This window comes from Peromyscus californicus, unplaced genomic scaffold (genome assembly GCF_007827085.1).
Source record: "Peromyscus californicus insignis strain IS unplaced genomic scaffold, ASM782708v3 Scaffold_11__1_contigs__length_118956290, whole genome shotgun sequence".
Classification (NCBI taxonomy): domain Eukaryota; kingdom Metazoa; phylum Chordata; class Mammalia; order Rodentia; family Cricetidae; genus Peromyscus; species Peromyscus californicus.
The window spans coordinates 24,923,599-24,933,836 of NW_026294402.1; the positions used below are offsets into that span (position 1 = coordinate 24,923,599).

The following is a 10,238-nucleotide window of genomic DNA, read 5'->3' on the forward strand; positions in this document are numbered from 1 at the left end:
ACTGAGGAAGGAAGACCTACTCTGATTGTGAGCAGCAGTGCTCCATGTGCTGACACCTCTGACCAAATAAATAGGAGAGAAGGAGCCGAGTGGCAACACTGACCCGTTGCTGCTCCCTGACTGGGGATGAAATGCGACCAGCTGTCTCACACCCCTGCTACTTGGCTGCCCTGCCATGATGGACTGGATCCTTCAACGGTGATTCAAAGTTTCCTTTCCTAAGTTGCTTTAAAAGGGTATTTTTGTTTCAGCCACTGGAAATATAACCATACACCAAAGGTTGCAGTTCTGGCTTGGTTTCTCATGCTATGACAAATACCAGGACCAAAGGCTCATTGGGGAAGAAAAGGCTTATTTTAACTTGCAGATTATGATCCATCATTTAAGGAAGTCAAGGCAGGAGCTTAAAGCAGAAACCAGCGGAGGAATGAGCTTGGCCCCTTCCTCCTTCTGGCTTGCTCAGTTCACCTTCACGTAGAACACAGGACCACCTGCCAGGGGTGGCACTGCCCACAGTGGCTTGGGCCCTCCCACATCAACTGGCACTAGAGGAGGTGCTGGCTCCACAAACGTGGCCGAGGCCAGTCTGACGGAGGCAATCCATCCACAGATGTTGCTTCTTCCCAGCTGTCTCCAGGTTTGTCTCAAGTTTACAGCTGACGTCAACTGTATCTCTTTACATAAATTTTATAGAATTTTTGTCCTTATGTTTTGTATCTATCATCATTCTAAATTGAGTAATGTATCATAGAAAGGTGATGGTGATGTACAGTATTTTCCATGGGGATAACCAGCAATGGTTTTGATAGCACATTAAAAAGACTCTCCCAGCCTCTCCGCTCAATCACCAGAGCCCTTTTATAGAAAACCAGTGGAACATATGTGTATGACGATTTTAAGTCAGGTGGCTGATTTCTGTGAAAAACACACCGAGGATTTGATTAGAATTTTGTTGAACTTGTTATAATTTGGGAAGCACTGACAAATAGAAGATTTTTCTTTCAACCCATGGATATGACGTATCTTCTCTCTTCTGATCAGGACTTTGCATTCAAAGGACTGTCAGTAATATTTTATAGCTTCTCATAGATAAGCCTTATGCATATTGAAAAATTTATTCTCAAGTATTTTGTGCCTGTAATGCTACTGTAAATATGTTTTTTCAGAACTGGATTTTCCAGTTCACCTATATACGCAAAAATCAACTTATTTATTGCCTCTTTATCATTCAACATTGCAAAATTCACTTATCAATATATACTAGTGGGTTTTTAATACATTTCATATATATATATATTCCATTTAACTTTTAAATTCAGATACCCGGATATCATTTCTAATTTGTATATTATTGTTTTTCTTATGTTATTGCACTAGCTAGAACCTCAAGCTCAGTGATAAACAGAAGTGATGAGAACAGACATTCTTTACTTCTTAGATTTAGGTAGAAAAATCTACTTTCCCTACTAAGTGTTATGATAGATATGGATTTCCTATACAAGGCCATTATCAAGTTGAGAAAGCAATTTTTGTGCATTCGTGTATTAAGAGTTGTAATTGTGAATAATGTTGAATTTTGTCAAATGCCTCTCTGCTTCTATTGATTTTTGTCTTTTTTATTTTATTAGTATAGGAAAGTTTATTGATTGTGTTTCAAATATTAAACCAACCGAGTCTTCTTAGAATAAAAATCTACTTGTCGTGATGAATTATCCTATTCATATATTTCTAGATTCAATTTTCTAACATACTGTCAAAGTTAGCTGTGTTTATGTTTAGATGTAATTTTGGTTTATAGATTTTTTTTTCTCTTGCGATTTCTTTGGCCTTGGTATCTGTATAACATTGGCTTCATAAATTTAATTAAGAACTGTTTCTTTCTTCTATAGTTCCCAAAATTGTTTCAATAGATCTGTTATTATTTCTTCCTTCGTTACTTTGTAAAATTAACAGCAAAGTCATATGAGTCTGGAATTTTCTTTTTAGGGACATTTTATACAACTATACATTCAAGTTTTCACTAAGTGTTGTGACAGTATTCATAAATGTTCTCCCTTAATATTATTTCATTACATCCAAGATGCAGATTTTATCACTTAATCTCTATTATATTCTTATCCTTTTAATATTTGAACAATGTTTATTGATATTCTTTCATTCACTTCTGCTTTGCTAATAGTGACCTGAGTGTTTTATCTATCAACCGTGCTGTTTATTAATCATTTCAAAAGTTAAAACTTTCAGTTTCGCTATCTTTCTTCTGTGTTGTCATCCTTCTGGTGACCCTGCTGTTCGTTTCACACGTACGATGTAAATTTTAGTTGGACAGAAATTAAATATCTCTCAGCGTTTCCTGAGAAATCGCCTGTTGTAAAGATCATAGCTAGGTACAGGTTCACTCTGCACAGTCTCCCCTTTCGTTTTCACCCAGAGAAGCTTCAGGATTCGTGAAGCAATTTCCGAAGTTCCTTGGACCTGAGACCTTTCTAGTCTCCTCATCCTCAATGAGCAGAACTGTCTATCCAGCTCAGCAAATCCAATGGGCTTCCTGCAAGGGCTCCTAGGCAGAAAGGTGTGTGAGTCAAAGGGTTTCCCTCATCTATCTTCATTTTCTCTAGGATCACAGTCCTCGGTGGCTATTGGCTGAAAAAATACCGTTGTGCCATGTTTAGTTGTTTACAACAGGAGGGAATTCTAGTACAAATTAATATCTCATGACCACAGGCAAAATTATGAGAGTTTCACGATTAGCATTCTGATGTCTCTTTTCTGTTTTTGAATTAATTAATTCAGCAGGATCTTATTCAGCACTTACTATAGTGGCACACATTTAACAATAATAAATTAGTATATAATAAAACATGTAAATTGGTTTCATACATCACTATGTTCTTGTTTTCATTTATTTCACCTGGTGTTTACTCAATATTTTCAACCTATAAATTAGAATGTTTATTCAACTGAAGAAATGATTATGTATTGTTTGGATATTGCTCCCGTTGGGGATGATTTGTCCTTATAGGCCAAAACTCTCCTTAGTTCAGAACTGTAATGCATTGCATTTTGTTCTAGTCCTTTCTTTGTTCTTTTAAATTTTTGAAGAAAAAAAAGAGCCACTCTCAAACATGTTCCCTGCATCACCGACTAAATTTTAGATCGCTATTTCTGTCCTGTACGTCTTCTCTGGCATTTTTAGTTTCCTTAAATATTTCTTGATATAATGAGACTCCCCGTTTTACTCAGTTTGCTGCTACATCATGTTCTATTTTTCATTTTCAGAAAGTTAGTTGGCTCTTTCTGCCTTTATGAAATTCTTTATATGATGCTTATTAAAGCTGCCTTCTGGTTTCTGTAGAGTGTGTGTGTGTGGGTGTGTGTGTGTGTGTGTGTGTGTGTGTGTGTGTGTGTGTGTGTGTGTTATTGTGGATTAAATCCAGACTTCACACACAGTAAGCAGGTACCCAACCACTGAACTGTGTCTCCATCCCTTTAGTGTTTTGTGTTTTGTCTAGACTGACCTGGAACTCTCTCTGTAGCCCAGGCAGGCATTAAGTTTGAGATCCTTCTGCCTCAACCTCGCAAACAGTTGAGATCACATTCCTTCATTACCAAGTTAACTGTAGTACACTTAAACCAAAAAGATAAAAACTGCTTCTTCACTTATGCTCAAGCATAATAGTATCCATCTGTTTAGAAGGCCCCTGTGGCCACTAGATCTTTCCTTATGCTTATTGATAGGGAAGGTATGTAAACACTGGTGGTAGGTGGAGTCATCAGAATCCTCTGATATAGTAAATGTAAAGGTTTCGTGATGGGCTTATTCCACTGAAAATGTTATAACATTTCCATATTTATTTTTTTCCTGAATGTTGTTTAAATAAGGTGGCATAGTTACTGAGTAGAAGCACAAAGTACTACTGAAAATTTCAAGAATTTAGAAGAGCACACTAAAGAGTAATTGTCACCTAGAGTCGCTCACCTACCCACTCACTCTCCTGGCATCTGATAGTCCCCGGACCTTCTCCGACAACTGTATTAACAACCCAGACTGTGCTGGTGACCTCAGAGCCATATACCTACTTCCTGCTGAATAGCACTGCTTTAGTCCCACAGGCATCCCAGACTCAGCCCGTCCAAAATGAAACTCATAATTTCTCCTAGGTTTCCTATATTTGGAAAGGGCCCTTTCATCGCAAAGACCCAAGCAGGTACCTGAGATTCTTTTGAGCTGGTCCAGCACGCTGCAGTGAGCCTGCCTGCTGTGCTGGTCTTGTGTCCTTTGCTTCTTTCCTTTCTGAGTTTCACCCTCCTTCTTAAGTTAGCTTCTGGTGGATTTTTTCTTTCTAGCTTCTATCTCTTTAGCCTTTCCCACTTCTTCCAAGCCTTTTAGTGGGGGGATGAGGAGAGACTGGATCTCACTGTGTAATCCTGGCTAGCCTGGAACCCTGGATACAGACCAGGCTGACCTCAGACCCACAGAGATCTACCGGCTTCTGCCACAGGAGTGCTGAGATTAATGAGGAATCCTTACTCAAGGCTTCTTCTAAGAGAAATGTAATACTTTCTAATGGAAGACATTTCAGAACCACCCAGATCTCTGAAAGGACCAACCATATTCACTAACCTCAGAGTCCCCAAAACCTTATCATGCATGTGACCCCACCTTCCAAGGCATATGATGAAGACACGGAATCTGATCAGACATGAATGTGGAAGCGAGGGGGTTCTGCATGTCTGAAGTATTCATACTAGATGCCCACACCGTTGCCCTTCACAACACTCAGCCTCTAAGGCGTCTTACTGCATACGTCTCCAGACTCACTTTTCTCTCTACTGCACTTGTGTCCTTTTCCCCCAGTTTTACCTGCAGACACTTTCTGGAGAAAACTGCTGTAATGCGTCCCATAGCCTCCCTGTCACCATGTACTTCCATCTTCTCCCCAATTCAAAACAATTGTTCCTCTCTCAACATCTAATCCAAGGTGTGTTTTATAACAGTCTTTCCTGTCCTATGGTAGACATACTTGCTTCCCCCTTGCTTGCTGGTTACATTGACATGAACCCACTCTCAAAGCATGTGTGACACTTTCTTAACAGATTTTGAGACTTATTTTCTTCACTAGTGTACAAGACTTAAAAAGCAGAGTGTATGTTATATAACATGTCGCTAGCACAGTGTCTCTCATGTTGTGGGTATTATCCTTTGCAAGAAAGAATAAATACAAAATACAAGAATGTGCTAAGCATTAATTAGAAAATTCTGTAGAGTTATACTTGCTTTCCATTACCACAAAACTATTATCACTGATTTGTCAGTTCAAAATAATAAATACTTGTTATCTCACAGTTGGAATTCCAGGAGTCTTCTAGTACTGGCTAAAAGGAGAATGTCAGCCTGTTCCACAGTTCTCAGTTCTGGTTCCAAATTCCCTTCCAAGTTCATTGCTATGGGCACAGTCTACTTTCGGTACTTCTGAAGGTATTGTGCTCCTGCTAGGTGTTGTCTGATCTACCCAGTGACTGGAGGCTGGCTGTGATTCTTTACCACATACCATTACATGGACAAGTTACAGCAAAGCTGTTTGCTTTCTTCCAGGCCAATGGGAATTCCCCAGTTTACTATGGTAAACATGTACATAATACCACACAATCACAGGTGTGGCCATCTAATCAACACTCATTATGTAGCACAATCTAGACAAGGATGAGAGAGAGACTGTTCCATCATAATCACAGGCCATGTCCTCATTCAAAGACAGAGCATTCTACAAGTACACCACCGTGGGGGGTAGATATATTGATGACTATATTTGGAATTCTACGTACTGTAATAATTGCCTGGAAATGCCCACAAGGAATTTAGTATGTTTCTATTGCTGTTATAAAACACCACAACCTAAAACAACTTATGGAAGAAAGGGTTTTTTTTATGCTTTCAAGTAATAGTCTATCATCAAACAAAGTCAGAGCAAGAACCCAGGACAGGAACCTGGAGGCAGGAACTGAAAGGAGCAATGTTGCTTACTAGCTTTCCCCTTATGGCTTGACCAGCCTGTTTTCTTATAGCAACCAAAACAACCAGCCCAGAGGTGGCACTGCCCACAGTGAGCCAGGCCCTTCCATATCAACCATCAATAGAGAAAATGCACCACAGATTTGCCAGCAGCCCATTTGGGTGGGGTCGTTTTCTCAATTGAGGTTCGTTCCCCTAAAGTGACTCTAGCTGGTATCAAATTGACATAAAACTAGCCAGCACAACACGCTTGAGGAAGACAGGAAAGAGAGTCAATCTTAAAGAAGACGATAAAAGGAGACCCTTAAGAATGTTTACAAGACATGAATTTTACCATGATTATATACGAGAGCTATTTTTGGTGTTTAAATTCTTCCTTCTATAAATGAACATGAAAATTGAGGAACTTGTAATTTATGGTAGAATTCCTGACTACAGCTAAAGGGGTGTTCTTCTGCATTATAATCGCCTTCTACTCCTACTCATTAGCAACAAAGGAAAAAAAGAAGAAACTCTCAGCTTTGGAATAAATATGCGAAAAGGAACTTGACTTTGGTATTAAGTCTGAGTAGTCGCTCTTAAATTTCTTCCTCAGCGTGATCAACTCCAAGTGGAATCTTAAAGTTTTAAAGAATATAGTTGATGGTTTTTGCAGTATGATTGACAGCCAACCTTTTGGTAAAGAATAAGTGGGTAGAAACTAGTTGCATTAGCGTCAGTTTAACCTTTTGGAAAACCAGTCACCAAACACAGTCATAGGTTTTCAGCTTATTGCAGAGGTGCCTGCTTCTTCTCTACAAATCCTCCTGGATCTTAGGATTTGAATGACAGGTGCTTAATGTTACCGAACATGCCAGGTTTACCTCTTCATCTCCTGTATTGAATGGGATTACACTTCTGAGCTGTGACAGGTGATGAAATGACAGTATTATCAGCTTTCAAATTTTTAACATTTGCTCACTCATGGCTTATTCCCCTGGGATAGCTCCTTTTCTACCCTGAAATCCACCAATGATCTGTGTATCATAATTCAATATATTCATTCCTCACTATGCAAGCAGAATTGGGTCAAACATTATTTTGCTCATAGGTAAAAACTCCCATAGGCAATTATCAATTCCCTTTATGATTAATGTAAAAAAACAATGGTGCTCTATTAATGGTAATGTATGCTTCAGTATTCTCGTCAGGTGCTGTAGATAAACTCTATCATTGCACTAATACAAGGTAAAAATTCCCGAAGCAACCAAGAACTTGGTAGCAACTGTAATAACTGAGCATGCCAATTTTCCAGAATAGTGTTGAACTCATTTTTGCAAATATTAGGGGTTTTTGTTTCTAATCCTACGTTTTGAAGTGAGTTCATTGAATAAGAGCATGGTATGCAGTTTCTTAGCATTAGCAGAACCCATGCTACTGCAGGCTTCATTGCACACTAGGATGAATATTGTTAAAACATTACTCACAAAAGTCAGGCATAGAAATGCACGGCCTATATATCTTATAACTTGATTAAAAGAGCCCTATGTAATAAGGAGTACTATAATTGGAATAATAAGGAGTATTATAATTGGAATAATATTCTTCACTAAACGATCTTCACTTAATGGGCATATTTATGCTTATGTATGATGTGTGTTTTTTTCATTGAAACCAATGCTTCTCCATAACATCAACTCAGAACTGAACTAAGATATCTATCTCAGATCCACAAATGGATGGCACTTTACCAAAGAAGTGGGAAGCTTAGCAAACGGCTGCATTGAAGATACATAGGCAATGTGTGGTGTTGATGCCTACAATCCTAGCATTCAGGAAGCCTACAGAAGAGGGTCTAGATTTTTGAAGTCAGTCTTGACAACACAGTGAGTTCAATACCAACCTAGGCTACATAATAAGACCTTATCTTCAAAAAGTGGGAGGTCCTGCTAATTATAGCCTAAATAAAACACCATAAATAAATAAGTAAACAGCCATAAAAACAGCCAACATCTATGAGTGACTTGAGGATCCTCTGTCAATACTGAAAGCAAAGGATGCACCAACTCATCTAAAATGGTGTGTTTTTGCATAACCTACACACATCCTTCCAAATACCTTCTCGATTATTTGCAATACCTATTACTAAGCAAATTTTCTGTACATATGTTCTCATACTATGTTGGCTATAGAATAACAAGAAGAAAAAAAGTCTGCATATATATTAGTTGGATGTAGTTTTCATTTGGATATCAAGGTTGGCGGAATCCATAACCATGCATCCTGAAGACATGAAAATCTGTGTGCTGAAAAATTCCTTCATGAGTAGAACTCAAGAATTTCCTCCAAATGTTCTCCATGTGTGGCAATTGTGACTCTTTGACACCCCAAATTTTTGGTGTGTGTGTGTGTGTGTGTGTGTGTGTGTGTGTGTGTGTGTGTGTGTGCATAGACTGTAGGTGCCGGGAAAGGGCTGTCAGCACAGAAACACTCCCTACCCATTCAGCATTTCCTGAGTCCTTGCATGATAAAATCTGATAGAAGTAAGGTGCACGGCTTTCAAGATTGCTCTAAAAGGCCCCACTTTTCCTTCTTTTGCTGGCTGGTGTCTGAGAGGCTAAGGGGATTAAGACAACAGTGAAATCATGGGACAGAGGAGCCTGAACATCTGGATTACCGTGTGGAGGGATGCTAACTCTCCATCCCTTGGGAAAGCTTGTACTGAGAATTATGTAAGTATGAAAAAAAAGCATTTAGTCTATCATGGCATTAAAATGTAGGGATACTTTTTTTTGTAATGGATAATATTAGCCTAACTAATACAGAACTCAGCATCTTGAAGTAGATGCTGTCATTATATATATATATATATATATATATATATATATATTTTTTTTTTTTTTTTTTTTTTAAAGTCTACAGTATCTGACACCAGCTTAGCAGTTTAGTGGTAGACAGTGAGGAAACAGACCTAGCAAGCTGGAAATCCCTGCTCTGCTGTAGTGAAACATTTGGTAAAACTGTCACCCTTGTTAACATGGAAGACAGACCAAGTGCCTACTGAGCCGGTGCATCTCAGGGAAGTGGTTGGAAAGAGGCAGAATGCAAGCATATGTTGATCTTCCCTTGCTGGGTTTGGCAAGGTATTTTAAGAAAGATGAGCTGGAGATGGAATTAGCTGGTTTGCACACAAAAAGAAACAGAATAAAAGTATCAGAGTTGTAGAATCACACGCTCACCTGAAAGTGCCCCGAAAGGACAGAGAATGTGAAAACAGGGACAAAGGCCCATTTGGAGGTGAGGTAGAAACCTAGTGCACTGGAAACTCCCAGGAATCCACAAGGATGACCCTAACAAAGACTCCTAGTAATGGGGGACATGGAATCCAAACCAGCCATCTTCTGTAACCAGGCAAGGCTTCCAGTGGAGGGACTGGGACACCAACCCAGCCACCAAACCATCAACCTACAATTAGTCCTGCCTGAAAGATGTGCTGGGGTAAAGGTGGCTCAAAGCTGCCAACTAGTGACTGGTCCAACTTGAGACCCATGCCACTAGAGGGAGTCCACCCATGACACTTCCTGGAAGACTAGGAACCAGAGTCTGGGTAGGCCAGAGACCAAGGATAGAACCAAATACCATTAGAAAAAAAGAAAGAAAGAAGAAAAAAAGAAATGATTCCTAATGATACTCTATTATTTGAGTAGACAGAGCCTAGCGTGATTGTCATCAGAGAGGCTTCATTCAGCAACTGATGGGAGCAGAAGAGGGCAAGGAAAGGTTATGAGAGCCAGAAGGGTCAAGACACCACAAGAAAATGGCCCACAGAATCAATTATGCTGGGGTCTAGGGGCTCACAGAGATTGAACCGTCAACCAGGGAACCTGTATGGGTCTGACCTAGGTCCTCTGAATATGTTATGGTTGTGTAGCTTAGTGCTCCTGTTGGACTCCTAACAGTGAGAGCAGGAGCAGTCTCTGACTCTTTTGCCTGCTTTTGGGACCTTTTTCCTCCTACTAGGTTTCCTCGTCCAGCCTTACTATGAGGAGATGTGCCTAGTTTTATTATAACTTGATATGCCGTATTTGGTTAATTTCCCTGGGAGGCCTGCCCTTTTCTGAAGGGAAAGATGGAGTAATGGATCTGGGGAGAGGAGATGCTGTGGGGGTTGAGGGGAACTTGGAAGGAAGGAGGGAGGAGAAACCACTGATGGGATGCAATATATAATGAAAGAAGAATAAATTAA

At 39.5% G+C, this 10,238-nt stretch overlaps 1 protein-coding gene across 5 annotated transcripts in view; it reads right to left on the reverse strand.

The window, feature by feature from the left end:
* The window catches only part of Ntm (neurotrimin), a 990,539-nt gene that overhangs the window by 562,160 nt on the left and 418,141 nt on the right, over positions 1–10,238 (reverse strand). The gene's annotated exons all lie outside the window — the stretch shown is intronic.